At 42.7% G+C, this 14020-nt stretch overlaps 1 long non-coding RNA gene across 1 annotated transcript in view; it reads left to right on the top strand.

The window, feature by feature from the left end:
* The window catches only part of LOC103786160 (uncharacterized), a 356334-nt gene that overhangs the window by 50489 nt on the left and 291825 nt on the right, over window positions 1–14020 (top strand). Inside the window, exon 2 of the long non-coding RNA XR_008625464.1 lies at window positions 12495–12613. This is a non-coding gene — a long non-coding RNA (uncharacterized LOC103786160). The remainder of the gene's footprint in view (window positions 1–12494; window positions 12614–14020) is intronic.

Here is a 14020-nt window from a genome sequence, read left to right on the forward strand (position 1 = left end):
CCTGGGGAGTGTGTAACAGAGTGTGCAGCATGTCCTAGGCACTCGGAGAATTATGATTATGAAAGCACCGAGAAGAGGCGGGACAGTCAGGGAAGGCTTCCTGGGTGAGGCGTCTCTGGGTTATGTTTCACAGGTGTAAAGGAGACAGCCTGGGAAGGAGGTGGGGAAGGCTGTCACATGGTGTGCTCTGGGAGCTGTGAAGGGTCTGGGGCATCTGGGCCCTAAGGTCAAGGTAGGACATGGTACTAGTTGAGGCAGAGAGGAAGGCAGTGTTTGGGGCCATGCTGAGGGGCTGAGAGCCCTGGGGGTGTGGAGCCTGCTGCTCTGATCTCCTGGGACTGGTTTCTGAGGCTGAAGAGATCATTATTCACAGACAAGGAATTAGGTGCTTTGAACAATGCTTATTTTATTGGCATCTGCAAACTGCCACCTGTTAACCAGAAGCCTGGGCTCAAACTCTGGCTAGATTCCTCTGGGAACAGGCTATTAATCAACGCATGACTTCCTCTTTGGCAGAGAAGGAAATGTCTAATAGCTTGAGGCTGATCTTATGACTGGAAAAATGGAAAGACTGTTGTAAGTTCTCACAGGGATGTAAAGACAAGTTGTCTGTAGGTTTCCAACAGGGTTTTTTATTACCTATTAGCAAATGAGCACAGATTTGTTTATCAGCTTCCCCTAGAAATTAGGTTGTTGAGGCAGCTGGAGAGGTGAATCCTGGGGTGGGAGAAGGCAGAGAAGGGAACAAGAGGAGCTGGCATTACCTTGGTGCATTGTACTTAAGGAACCATAGAGGTGGCTTGTTCCTGAGCTGGGGTCGCATAGAGAGAGCACTGGACATGAGTCCAAAGTCACAGGGGCCAGTCTCACCTTTGCCCTGAGTTCCCAAAAACAATGTACGCTGTTCTGTAAAACATGGATAATACCATGGCCACTTGGGATTACCAGGCTCTCTGATGGCAACCTAGGAAAATGTATGTCTGCAAAGACACTTTGTAAAGTGCACCTAGAGTAAAATCCAACCCCCGCCCCAATCTCCCAGGCCTTCTGACAAATTACAGAGCACCCCAGGCTCTTTTTCCACTTTGTACATTGACCATTGCTCCTTTTTCTGCCTAGAACATTCTTCTGCCCCCTCCTTGGAAGGGCCTTCCATGCCTTTCTAAGTATATGCTCCCCAACATAGACAGTGGTTAAGACCCAGGCTCTGAAACACCACTCACGGGTTCAAGTTCGGCTCTGATACATACCAGTGAATTTACCTTGGGCAATCACCTGACTTCTCTGCCACAGTTCCCACTTCCGTAAGATGGAAGTAATAATCGTTTGTACCTTACGGAGCAGTTGTGGAGAAAGGATGACATTAATAGTTGGCCATTATTACTGTTTTTCAGAGCACTCTATTTCCCTTCTAGCGCTGTGGTCTGTAATTAATTTATTTGTATATATGTCCATTAACCAACACCCGTAATATCCTATTATCTTCTATAATGGGATCTTTTAATAAGGGCAATGACCATGTCTTTCTCATCATCCTTATATAGCACAGTGCCTGCGACTTAAAAAATGCTCAAGTCATAGTTGTTGGATGAGGAATTCACTGAACGGGTATTTCCCAGAAGTCTCAACAGCCTGTCCCCAGAGACAAGAAGGCACCACGAGGCGTGACTGAGGCAGCCCTGCAGCCCCTCAGGGAAGAGCCAGGGAGCTTGTCAGATGGCCCTGTTTTGCATTTCATTCTCCCGGTTGCAGGCTTTCACTTATGTAATGAAATAGCAGTGAAACCCCACTGACACCTGAGTGCTTCCCCTCTAGCCAGCCCAGTATTTGACCACAAAAAGGGGGAAGAAAAAAATATAAGAAAAAAAGGAGCTTCAAACCACATGCTTCTTGGGACACACAGATGAGCTGTCCTTTCCCCAGAGTCATCTGAGCGTATTGTAGTAGCCTGGAGGGGTGTTTTGCTGAGCCTGATCATTGTGACCAAGTGGTGAAAAATCAAGGTCCCCAGCCTGCGTGTCAGCAGTCGAGACTTTTTACACCTCTGCCCCTGACCTGCTGTGCAACCTTTTGCAAGTCACCTTACCTGTCTGGGTCTCTTCAGTGACCCCATCTGCAAATTGAGGGACTGAAATAGATGATGACAGTAGAGTAGCCATGCAGTTCTGGCTTTGCCTGTAGACTTGGTAGAATGATTAATAATAACCTCTTTCATTCTTCTTTTTTTTTTTTTTTTGAGATGGAGTCTTGTTCTATCGCCCAGGCTGGAGTGCAGTGGTGTGATATTGGCTCACTGCAACCTCCACCTCCCAGGTTCAAGCGATTCTCCTGCCTCAGCCTCCCAAGTAGCTGGGATTACAGGCGTGTGCCACCATGCCAGGCTAATTTTTGTATTTTTAGTAGAAATGGGGTTTTGCATGTTGGCCAGGCTGGTCTTGAACTCCTGACCTCAAGTGATTTACCCACCTCGACCTCCGAAAGTGCTGGGATTATAGGCATAAGCCACTGTGCCTGGCCCATTTCTCTAAATGACTTGTATTGGATGATGGATTATAAGATTAGTTTGATGCAAGTCTCTGCCAGTTGTAAGATTATTGCCCTTATTATTATTATTTTTTTTTCTGACTGCCCATCCGTGCTCCTACTCTATCCCCAGATTCATGCTCTGTCCAGCTTGCTGTCTGGAATGCTGACCTCCAAAGCCACTGTCACTTGGCCACTCCTACTCTCTGGATTCCTGTGAGGTTTGGTGATGGAAGGCACTAGCAGAAGAAGGGATTGTGGGAAAAGAGAGAAGCAGAGTCATTAATCCCTCAGTGCCCCCTTTACTGCATCCTGGGAAGTGTCTGTTTCCTGTGCCCACAGCTTCCATTGGCTGAGCTCTAGAAACCTTACAATTTCCCAGCCCTTTAGGCCTAGGGGTAGTAATGTCTTCTCAGTGTGTGCTTCCATCCCCAGCCGCTCCCTAGTTCTATCACACCTCTGAATTTAGTGCCTTCAGCAAACTGTCTCCGGTTGACTGTTTTGAGGATGCTTCTTGTTTTCTGCTAGAACTTGGACAAATACAGATTCTTTGACACTCTGACCCAATCTTCCTTTGAGGCACTGGGCTGTCCAGTACAGGGACACCACATCCAAATGTAGGCAGCTCTGCTGCTGAATCTTGGTTTTCTAGGATGCAAGGGTCCTGTGGCATAACTGGCAGCATGAATTGGCGGGGGGTCACGACAATGGGCTGTGATGCCATTTAGGTGCCATTGCAGCAACATGAACATGAACTCAAGAAACTCACAGTGCATGTCTGATGCATGGTAGGCATTCGAGAATAGTAAGATTTCTACCCCCAGATTTTATTATGAACATTTTTGAACAATCAGAAAGTTGAAAGACTTGCACCATGAACACCCATCTATTTGTCGTCTCAACTCTACAATGAATACTTTTCTGTCCTTGCTTTATCACATATTCATCTATCTAATCCTCTATCCATCTCTCAACCCATCCTATTGTTTATATACTGTATTTTAAAACTAATTGCAAGCATCAGTATATTCCTGTCTAAACACTTCAGCAAATATAATAGGATTGTTTTCATTACAAAAGCAATTGAAGCTAATAGTGAAACATTCTGACAATACAAGGTGTATGAAATGAAAAATGGAAAATATCTCTTTACTGTCTGTAATCTTGTTCCCCAGGCACAACTGCTGGTGGGTGTTGGGACTCAAAACAATACCCCAAAATAAAGGCTTCAGAAGCCAAAACCTTTTTCTCTGACCTCTGCCCTCCTGTCTCTCAGCCCCTTTCTACCCCAAGGCTAGCCAGAGAAACTAGAATCCCTTTTTCCCAAGGTAGGTCATAGGAACCAGAACCCCTTTTCTCCAAAGACAGCCACAAAACCTAGAATTATTATGCCAGTGTTCCCCTCTGCCTTTCTGTGTAAAAATTGGCCATGAAGAGATTATCTGACCTACCTTGTTTGACCCCCATTCCAGAGAGGGGTCTGCCCCATTCCCAGAAGGAAGGAATGCTGCTCAGAGTGGCCAAGAAGAACTTCGACAGACAGGCCTTGCTGGGTTTCCCTGCTCAGTCTATTAGCATTAGATTAGACCTTTTTTTTTTTTTTTCCTAATCCTATTTCTACATGGCTGTTCACACTTTGTTGAACCTAAGCATAAAAATGGACAATTTCCCCTGTATCCTTGTTCTTCATCCTGAAGTCCCCTGTGTATACACATTAAATAAATTTGTATGCCTTTTCTCCAATTAACCTGCCTTTCGCGAGTTGGTATTTCAGCAAATCCTCACAGGGCCAAGGGGAGCCCTCCCTTTCACCCGTACATGGGATAGTCCCAAGCATTCATGTACACATGTAGTTTTGATATCTTACAAAACTTGAATTATAGCATACTTATTGTTTCGCACCTTGCTTTTAAAAAATCAACCATACCTTGAAAACATTCTTGCTTGTTAACAATAATGGGTCCTCTCAACTTTTTAATGACTGTAGAAATTTCCATATTATGTACCTCATTTATTTAACCATTTCTCACTGATGGACATTCATACTATTTTGGGTTTTTTGGGGATATGATAAACAATGTCACAATGAAGATTCTTATACACTCCTTTACTTGACAAATATTCTAATAAGCAGCACTGTGTGCCAGACATGGTTCTATGCTTGGGGATATTAGGAAAATAAGATGGGTAACATTTGTGTGCAAAGTACATTCTTCTGAGGGAGTCAGATAACGAACTAGAAAACATCAAAAGCAAATAAATTGTTTTTAGCTAGTTATTAAGAAAATAAAATTGAGTAATTTGATAGATGGTGATAGAAGGGGTTACTTTACAAATGGTCATCTGGAAGGCCTCCACTTCAAGGTGGTGATATTTGAGCTGAGACCTGAATGAAGAGAAGGGGCCAGTTATGCAAAGTCCTAACGACAATGGATAGCAAACGCACAGGCTCTGGAGTGGGAGCGAGCTTGCTGTGTTGAGGGATAGAAATACACAGAGCATGGCAAATACAGCAAGTGGTGTGAAATGGGGTTGGAAAAGGTGGCGCAGGCCAGATCACTAGGACCAAGGAGTTTGAAATTTATTCCTAGTGCAGTATATCAGGTTGTATTTTTATCACTGGATAATCATAGAGTAAAACTAGCTTGATCTGATCCATGTAGAATGGAATATGAGCAAAAAATGTTTTGTATCTGGTTAGCTGCAGCATGGCAAGCCACAATTTCCCTCTAGGCTGTGTGGCACCCTGGAAAGAAAATGGGTGTCAGAGCCAGAGAGATCTGCTTTCAAATTCCAGCTCCATTGGTATACACCCCAAAGAATTGAAAGCAGGGTCTCGTATTGGTACACCATGTTCATAGCAGCACTGTTGACAAAATGGAATCCCCAAATGGAAGCAATCCAAGTGTTCATCAACAGAAGAATGATAAACAAATGTGGTATATAGGGTGAACGTGATAGCTTATGCCCATAATCCCAGCCGAGGCTGAGGCAGGTGAATCGCTTGAGCTCAGGAGTTTCAGACCAGCCTGGGAAACATGGTGAAACCTTGTCTTTACAAAAAACACAAAAATTAGCTGGGTGTGGTGATGCATACCTGTAGTCCCAGCTACTTGGGAGGCTAGATGAGAGGATCACTTGAGCCAGGAGGTCGAGGCTGCAGTGAGCCAAGATGGTGCCATTGCACTCCAGCCTGGGTGAAAGAGTGAGACCCTGTCTCAAAAAAAAAAAAAAAAAAAAAAAAAAAAAGTGATATATGCACAAAATGGAATATTATTCAGGCTTAAAAACAAGGGAAATTCTGACCTGCTATAACATGAACATGTTAAGTGAAATATGCCAGTCACTAAAAGACAAATACTGTATGATTTCACTTATATGAGGTACCTAGAAAAGTCAAATTCATAGAGACCAAAAGTAGAACGGTGGTTAGAAGGGGCTGTGGGGAGGGAGGAATGAGTAGTTATTGTTTAATGAGTGTAGACTTTCAGTTTTGCCAGATAAAAAGAGTTCTGGAGATTGGTTGCACAATAATGTGAATGTACTTAACATTACTTAAATGTATGCTTAAAGTGGCTAATGGTTAAGATGGTACATTTTGTGTTAAGCGTTTATGTTATGCGCAGCTAATTTTTGTACTTTTTATAGAGACGGGGTTTTACCATGTTGCTTAGGCTGGTCTTGAACTCCTGGACTCAAGCCTCCAAAAATGCTGGGATTACAGGTGTGAGCCACTGCGCCAGGCCCTGTTACTCGTTTTTAATTAAAAAATTCCAGCTCCATCACTTACTGATGGTGTGAGTTGGTCAATTAATCCCTCTAGGCATGAGTTTTCTCATTTATAAAAGGAAGACAATATCTCATAGCTGTTCTGAAAACAGACTTCAGTGCTGTCTGCTTCCAATCTTACTTTGCGTAATTTGGAATCTCAGGCTCCCCAGGCACACAGCTTAAAGAACCTTTCAATGAATCCCAATTGAGTTGTCCTTGTACCTAGTACATAGTAGATGCTCAGTGAACATTTGTTGACTTGCTGGCTGACTGAATCCACTTATGTAGATATGATCTAAAAAGAAGCATATGTGTAGGGAGCTATGTGCCTAGTACATAGTAGGCATTCCATAAATGTTTATTGGACAGATGAATGTGTACACACCTGACCACAAACTGTGGCAAAACAACTTGCTTGCTCCAAAATGCACACGTTTTTTCCCCCACGTTGTACTGTAATGGTTGCTTTAGAAAACAAACTGAAATCCCTACTGACTGAGTCTCATGTTAGCACTGTTGCTAGAAAAAAAAAAACACCCCAGATTTCCACAAGTATTGTAGTTTAAACAATGCAAAGTTATTCTCTTACAGTTCTGTGGGTCTGATGTGGTCTCACTGGGCTAAAATCAAGGTGTCAGCAGGGGTATGTGCCTTACTGAAAGCTCTAGGGGAGGATCTCTTTCCTTGCGCATTCAGGTCGCTGGCAAAATTCATTTCCTCTGGTTGTAGGACTGAGATGTTGTTTCCTTGCTGGCTATCACTGAGGGACATTCTCAGCTTCTAGAGGCCACCGTATTCCTTGACTCATGCCCAATTCTGCCATCTTCAAAGTCAGAAACTCTTCTTTCCTCTCACCTCTCTGACTCATTTTTAAGGAAACTGACCCCGTTTTTAAGGACTCATGTGGTTGGATTAGGCTGTCCTGGGTAATGCGGGATAACCTCAGAGTACTTCACCTTAATCTCATTTGCACAGTCCCCTTTGCTATGTCGTAACATATTCAAAGATTCTGGGGATTAGGTCATGGATATATTTGGAGGGGTTATTATTCTACCTATTGCAGCATCCATTATCACTTTAGAATGGAATGGTTTCTCAGAACAGGCAGTTGTCTGTCTCCCAGCAAAAAGCTCCAGAAAACTAGGCCAATGAAAGGGAAATTTGGATGAAGGCAAGAGAGGTGAGGCACTGGCAGTAAATGTGATGGCAGGCCTGCAAGGGATGCTACAGAAAGAGGTTCCTGGTTTCATGGAATCCAGGTTATTAAAAGAAGAAATATTCACAAATGCCAGGAAAGTTAAATTTCATGTCTCTTACAATTTCCCTTCAATCAGTTCTGCCAAAGATAAAGTGATCTTCACCTCTGTGAAAAACAGTAATTCCTTTCTCCATGATGTTCATGATTTGGTTGATGGGTTATTGGTTCATTGCTGCAATTATAATTGAAGGACATTGTCTTTGCTGGTTTGGTGAAGCTTCCAGATGTTATTAGAAGGGGTGTTCCTTTAAGCTCACCCAGCATTCTCTCACTTATAGCTGGGCATTAGCTATACAAGAGCTATTTGGTCTCTGAGAGCAAAGGTTCAGCCACTAAGGAAGGACCTGGTGTCCAACGTAGGCCTTTAGATTACTTCTGGAGCTTGTCTCCAGGGCCTAAGAGGTGACTCTGGCAGGACACCATCTGTTTCAACCCTATTTTTTTTCTTCTTTCTGCCTCGGCAATCCTCTTTTTTTCTTTTTCTTCCTTTTTCTCTTCTCTCCTTTCTAGTGTTCTGATGTTTTAGGATCAAAATAATGAAAAAGAATAGAAACCATTTCAACTCAGAAAATAATTCAAAGATGGGAAAAAGGTGTGTACCAAATTCATTGCTCTAATCATTTCTGTTCTGATAAAAGGAGTTTACAGCAAAGATATAACTTTTCTGTGTCTCTGAGGCTTTGGAAAAACAAGGCATCCAGAAGCTTTGGGGTGTGGTGGGTGTGGTGGGGCAGCCTACTGCTTGTTGAGGTAATGCAAACTAAGGACAAAGAGGTGTTAGCTTCCTCCGAGGCCAGGGCGTTTTAGGCTGCAGGTAAACCATGGATGCGGTTCTACAGATGTCACCACAACAGGAAGCCAAAATCTCACAGCTAACAGAGGTCACAGCTTTTGGAAACAGTGGTTGCGACACAGAGGAAACTCCCCCTCCCAGCCCTACCCCAAGCACATCCTTGCTTCTCTCAGTCACGCCAGTTACACCAACAGGGGCAGCTCTGGGGAGGACATTTGGAAAATAGTCAAGAGAGGGTGAAACCGCTGGCGTGATGTCACCAACAAGAGGCTACCCCCTGGGGAAACCTAACAGGAAAAAGGTAATTGAGCCAGGAAAAGCCACCAGACCCTTTCTCTTGGCTTGAGGCATCATATACATTTGAATAATAATCAAATTAACAATGTAATATGACTGTTTAGCAACAATGATGTGCTAATCATGGTTTTACATGGATTATCTTTAGTCATTAAATTCTCTACATCCTACAGATGCGGAAATTGAGAATGAGAGAGGTTATGAGAGCTTTGAAAGGCCACAGAGCATGTGTTGTGGCTGAGATTCAAGCCCAGCTTTACTGATTTTAAAGCTTGTCTTCTCTTTCCCTCCCTTGCTTCCTTTTTTTTTTTTTCAATTTGCTTTCTTGCTTCATGTGCTTTTTTTTTAAAGAAATAAAATGTTACCCCCTCATCGATAATCCCTTTGTGTCTCTGCTGTCTGCCCTGTCCCACCCGCCTGCCATCCTTGCCAGCAGCAGCCTCTCAATTGAGGTTAGAGTTTCCCTCCCACCCTTCATTATGCATGTTCATGGCTATAAACAATCAGTATGCATGTTTTAAAAATTTACGTATATGAGAAAGAGCTTAAAGTATTAATTTACAGAGAAAAAATACAAATGGCTATTAACCATCAGAAAAGATTCATTAAAAAAAGAGTAATAAAAATTCAAACCACATTGAAGCTGGGTGCAGTGGTGCATTCCTGTAGCCCTAGCTACTTAGGAGGCTGAGGTGGGAGGGCGGCTTGAACCCAGGAGTTAGAGGCCAGCCTGGGTAACACAGTGAGACTCCGTCTCTAAAAAAAAAAAAAAAAAAAATTCACTAAAAAAACCCCCTTCACATTGAGATAGCATTTCAAAAATCTGCCAAATCGGTCCATACCCAAGATTTGATAACAGTGTATAGAAGTGGCTGAGGGAAAGACACACTTAAACTTTGATTGTGGTGAGTAAACTGGTATAATCTCTGTAGAGGGCAATTTGACAACATATAACAAAAATGCAAATGCACAAATCTAGGTGTGGTGGCTCGTGCCTATAGTCCTGGTACTTTTGGGAGGCTGAGGTGGGAGGATTGATTGAATCCAGGAGTTTGAGCCTGCAATGACCTATGATTGATCCACTGCACTCCAGCCTCGGCAACAGAGTGAGAAACTGCCTCAAAAAAAAAAAAAAAAAAAAAAAAAAAAGCAAATGGCAAACGCACAAAATTATAAAAGAAATCCCATTTCTTATAATTTATCTATAGATAAGTATATGTTTACACATGTTCAAAACTGCATGTGTTCAAGGTTATTCATTGACGTATTGCTTGTAATAAAAAGACCAGAAATAGTTCACATATTCATTAACAGGGAGTGATTAAATAAGTATGGTGCATCGTTGTAACGGAATCATATGCAGTTGTAAATGAGAATGAAGGCACTCTCTGTACTAATATGGAAAGTTTTCAAATACATGTGAAGTGGAAAAAAAAGCAAGATGCAGAAGAATATATATAGCATGCTATATTTTGTGCTAATGAAGGGGAAAATAAGCCTATGTATTAATTTTTTTTGCATATGCATAAAGAAACTGAAAGTTTACATGCAAAACCTAATAGCAGCTTTGCATGTGGGATGTGGAAAGAGGGGCGGTATGAGGTATGGGAGAAGACTTTTAAATATATTTCTTAATTTTTTTTGAGATAGCCCATGTGGATGGACTATGTTACCTATTACAAAAATTAAATTAAAAAGTTAAAGTGGTTTTATGCTGTACAAGTGATTCTGTAACCTTTTCCAATCAGGTTTATTTTATTTATTTATTTATTTTGAGACAGATTCTCGCTCTGTCGCCCAGGCTGCAGTGCAGTGGTGCCATCTCGGCTCACTGCAAGCTCCGCCCCCCAGGTTCACGCCATTCTCTTGCCTCAGCCTTCCGAGTAGCTGGGACTACAGGCGCCCGCCTCCACGCCCGCTAATTTTTTGTATTTTTAGTAGAGAAGGGGTTTCACCGTGTTAGCCAGGATGGTCTCGATCTCCTGACCTCGTGATCCGCCCGCCTCAGCCTCCCAAAGGTTTATCTTTCTGAATTTTTATCCGTGTGGTTGTGCCCTTGATTTTTCCATTAATTATGCTGCCTTGAACTGTAGAATTTTACAGCTGGAAAAGCTCTTGGAGAACACCTAGTTTCCAGCTTTTATATTACAGGAAAGAAAAATGAAGGTGCAGCAGTGGCAAGTAATTACTGAGAGTAGCTCAGCAAGTCAATGGCAGAATTGGGGGTTTGGCCTCAGACCTGACTCTGATTCAGAGGCTGGGACTGCCTTTCTTCACCCCATCCTCAACCAATGCCAAAGCCATCTGCCGAGTCTTAAGAAGAGATTGGTAACTTTACATGTTATCCTTTCCTAGGCACATTTGCATTCAAAAACAAAACAAAGATAACAACAGACAACAAAACCCAGTGGTCACTGTTGAAACAGTGATTGTTCAGACCTCAGAAGTCAGGGAGATGCTTTGGGATGAGAGATATGGGGTGGGATGGTAGTAGTGGTTGGGCCGGTAGTCAAGGACACGGTGAACTTTCTAATATCTCCATTCTCCTACAAAATACATAAATCAGTTAAAGGAAAAGAAAAAGGCAAATAAAACAAAAAACAAAACAACGAGGTTATCACTAGTTCATTCATATAAAGATTGTTTCTGTTTTCAGCTCAGGAAGAACTAATTTGAATTTTATATTAGTGATGACATTGCTATGAATATTATTAATTTAACTAGATCTTATTAGACTTTTTGTTGCCATAGTGACAATACAGGCACTAATAAGCCACAGAGTATGAGATCTCTGCAGGCAGAGTCATCTGGTGTATCTCTCCGCCTACATGCGGAACTCCTCTAAGCCGTTCTGACGGGTAAAGACCTTTTAGGATTTATGTTAATAAATAATGCCAGCCCTTCTGGAGTTCTTATAGTCAAGCACCGTGCCAGAAGTGGCAAGAATACAAAGACTCAGAAGAAATGTACTTCTGAGATGGCCAAATTCCTAGGCAGATAAAAAGGGGTCCCCGGAGAATCTCCGACTGGCCTGCTCACTGGGAGAACGGGGTGGAGCCAGGGGGAGTTCACACTCTTTGCAGGAGGTAGGAGCCTGGCCTCTTCAGTTTCTGTGTAGTGGCCTGGTGTTCAGTCTGTGAGATGGGAGCCCACTGGCAGAATTCCTTCTTGCTTTGCTGAGAGTTTCTTTATCCTTTTTTCCTTTTTGCCCAACAAATTCCTCTCTAAGCACCCTTCAGTGTCTCCGCGCGCCTCATTCTTCCTGGTTGTGTGACAAGAACCCGGTTTTAGTTGAACTAAGGAGCAAAATTCTGCAACACTTCCACCACAAATTAAATAGCATACATGGGTGTTTTCTAAAATTTTATACAAAAATATTTCACTTATTTATTATTATTATTATTATTATTATTATTATTATTATTGAGACAGAAGTCTCACTCTTGTCCCCCAGGCTGGAGTGCAGTGACGTGATCTCGGCTCCTTGCAACCTCCGCGATACTCCTGCCTCACCCTCCCGAGTAGCTGGGATTACAGGCGCACACCACCACCCCCCGATAATTTTTGTATTTTTAGTAGAGAGGGGGTTTCACCATGTTGGCCAGGCTGTTCTCAAACTCCTGACCTCAGGTGATCCGCCACCGCGCCCGGCTATACAAAAATATTTTTAACAGTAAAGGAACAGAAACAATGTGTAGAGGCCTCCCTATGCTTGAAATTTTGGTCACATTTGGAATTTTAACTCATAATTTCATTCAAAATGTTGGATTCTACTCCATAATATAAATGTGTTTGCTTTAATGTCTATTAAATGTCTACATGTATAGTCTGTTAACTATTTTTTCTTCCTAGTCTTCTAGTAAAATTGATGCTCCAAGAAGATACACAACGTTGACCATGTGGATTCAGATATCTCCCGCTTTGGATCTCAGCCTGGATCTTGTTGTTTGAGAAGCATAGATTAGCTACAGGTTGGTAAACTTTTTTGTAAGGGCCAGATAGTAAATATTTAAACAGTATAATGAGCCACACTGTTCCCGGACAGAACGAGGTCCTGCTGTCTGTTCTCGCGGTCCAATAACGAGATGCAGACAGACTGGGAAAGAAGGGAGTTTATTTCCGCAACTGGTTACAGGGAGAAGGTTGGAGTAACTCACCAGACCAACTAAAATTAGAGGTTTTTCTCTAGTGCTTATGTTGCTGGAAGGAGGTCCCAATCCATTCCCCAAGAGAGGGTTCTTGGATTTCATAGAAGACAGAATTTGAGGCGAATCCATAGGGTAAAGTGAAAGTAAGTTTATTAAGAAAGTAAAGGAATAAAGAATGGCTACTCCATAAGTAGAGCAGCCCCAAGGGTGGCTGGTTGCCCATTTTTATAGTTATTTCTTGATGACATGCTAAACAAGGGATGGATTACTCATGCCTCCCCATTTTAGACCATGTAGGGTAATGTCCTGACATTACCATGATGTTTGTAAACTGTCGTGATGCTGGTGGGAGTGTAGCAGTGAGGACGACCAGAGGTCACTCACATTGCCATCTTGGTTTTGGTGGGTTTGGGCCGGCTTCTTTACTGCAGACTGTTTTATCGGCAGGGTCTTGATGACCTGTATCTTCTGCGGACCTCCTATCTTATCCTGTGACTAAGAATGCCTTCACCTCCTGGGAAAGCAGCACAGTAGGCCTTAGACTTACTTTATCTAGCCCCTATTCAAGATGGAGTTGCTCTGGCTTAAATGCCTCTGATATGCCTACATGTGGGGCCTGGGGTCTGGAAAATTACTTCAGAGGCTTGCAACAATTGCTTAATCTAAAGTAGGTCCTGGTACAAGGTGTGCAAGAACACCTCCATTATTTTAATTAAACTCTAAGGTCTGAGAAAGCCCAAGTGTGGTCTTAATGGACTTGTTTTCACATTCTAACCTTTGTACTAAGGCACCAGTTTCTCCAGTTCTTTAATGTTTTACTTATATGTTCATCAGAGTGACAATAAGGTATTGGTGAAGGCTAACTGCTCTGGTGGCTAATGGAGACCTGGCCTGCCACAACACTGTTTCTGTTACATGCCCTCAACCCAGCCATTATAGCAAAAAACGGCCAGAGATAGTATGTAAATGAATTGGCATGGCTGTGTTCCAGTAAAACTTTACTTATAAAAACAAACAGATTTGGCCAATGGCCTGCATTTGGCCTGTAGGCTGTAGTTTACCAATCCCTGGATTAGAAAATGCCCCAAGAGTTCATAAAAGGGAAATTTTTGGCCGAGTGTGGTGGCTCACCCCTGTAATCCCAGCACTTTGGGAGGCTGAGGCGGGCAGATCCTGAGGTCAGCAGATCGATACCATCCTGGCCAACATGTGAAACCCTGTCTCTACTAA

Source organism: Pan paniscus, chromosome 4 (assembly GCF_029289425.2).
Source record: "Pan paniscus chromosome 4, NHGRI_mPanPan1-v2.0_pri, whole genome shotgun sequence".
NCBI classification, from domain to species: domain Eukaryota; kingdom Metazoa; phylum Chordata; class Mammalia; order Primates; family Hominidae; genus Pan; species Pan paniscus.